The sequence below is a fragment of the Schistocerca piceifrons genome, chromosome 1 (assembly GCF_021461385.2).
Source record: "Schistocerca piceifrons isolate TAMUIC-IGC-003096 chromosome 1, iqSchPice1.1, whole genome shotgun sequence".
Taxonomy (NCBI): domain Eukaryota; kingdom Metazoa; phylum Arthropoda; class Insecta; order Orthoptera; family Acrididae; genus Schistocerca; species Schistocerca piceifrons.
Window position 1 is genome coordinate 792,059,293 of NC_060138.1, and position 1,905 is coordinate 792,061,197.

Consider the following 1,905-nt stretch of genomic DNA (forward strand, 5'->3'; position numbering starts at 1 on the left):
CACTTACAAGACGACCTGAAATAAAAATCTGGGAGTAAGCCTTTAAGAGAAATAACGTTACGCTTTTACATGGCATCGACGGTCAGCTATTGTTGCCATGTATGTAACTCGGGCAGAAATTCGAATGTGGCCACATTCAGAGGAAGTGACCTGGCATTAGCATAAAAGTATTTAGAGAAACAAAAATCTGAATAGCTGCACATGACAAACTCGTCCATTCATATTGCTTCATTCAAATCTGCTACAAATCTACTGTAAATCTACTATCCGTACCATGATGTCAGCTTTATCAAAGTTTATCTGACTTAGCTTCAGATTTATTCTGTTTTTTTCTTGTGACCATCACGCCCTTGGTCTAACACCACGCTGGTTCGTGTTCACTCACGTTTGTCCCCTAAACAGTTTTCCCCCTTGCCCCCTCCACTTATGTCACATACCCACCCCATCTTTACCCTCCATTTTCCCTCTTCAATTTTCCCTCCTTCTCTTACACCACTCTCCACCCCTCTCCCATTTTCCTTGCCTCCTCCATTCTTGTTTCATAATTTTCGCTTCCTTTGTTTTTTTTCCTTTCCCTTTTATTCATTTATTTGAAGATATACACATTCGATTACTATTTTGACAAAGAATTTAATTGTTGTTTTACTGTTTTTATACCTTACCAACCATTGTTCTCCTTGTCGCTGATATTTATAATTCATATTCTTCTTCTTCTTCTTTTTTTTTTTTGCTTATGTAATAAGAACTGTTTTTATAGGCTCACTACTTAACTACTCCATTTTACGTCGGTTCCTCAAGTATGTTTTATTATTTCAGTTTTATCAGCTTACATAAGTCGCTTAATTTATCTTACCCTCAGTACTAGTGCCGGATATCGGCGCTTCCCACCAGCTTCCACTTTTACCTCACTTGATTCCGGGTCATCGACGCATCAGCACACTTTTTATCGGCTACAGGTTTTGTTGAGTAGTGACAACGCCGGCCTATCTACACCGTTTGCTACTGGCACCTGGTGAGACGATTTACTAACCTTATCCTGTCTGCTCAGATTCGACTGTATGCCGTGGTTTTTCATTCGTGCATGGTCAATGCTTTATCGTCCCATGATTTTTTTCTTCAGTTTGAGGTCTGAGTTTTTTCCTTCAAACGTCTTTCCCATAGTTTCAGTACTGACTAAGGTCATTTCCGCTATTGCCTTTAATTCCGAATACTGCGGTGTCCGCTGCCTCTTCAAAGAATGTTTCGATCCTCGCACCATTAGCGAATTACTGGTGTTGACTGGTTTGCGAATCAAAACTTTCATGTAATAAGTTCTGTATCACGTTTTACATTTAATCTGATGATTCGCTAAGAACGCGTAAAGCGTCGTTAATCAATAATTACTGCAACAGAGACTGCCTGTTGTTTGGAACTTAGGGGTTGAACATGACTTACGACGTCGTTGCTTCCAAATACAAGTCCAGTGCCTTATCCACCAATTAAGGTACTTAAAGATAGATCCATTAACTTGTTTATTATGTAACGTCTGGCACCTATTACACGCGGCTGTGACTAATGGTACTGCTGACATGGCATTTGACTGTAGAACCACCGATACTGTCTTTGGCTGATAAGATTCGGTGGATCGCCATTCAGTGTCAAGGGTCTCCTAACGTATTTTGCGTATTGCTGCCATGTACGTGGTAGTGACTGTTTACTGCGGGGTCATTTATAAAAGTGACACGCTGCTTAGACCAGACTCCGCACATCGCAGAAAGTTTGCCAAATATACAGGGTGAGTCACCTAACATTACCGCTGAATATATTTAGTAAAAAATGGTTCAAATGGCTCTGAGCACTATGGGACTTAACAGCTGTGGTCATCAGTCCCCTAGAACTTAGAACTACATGAACCTAACTAACCTA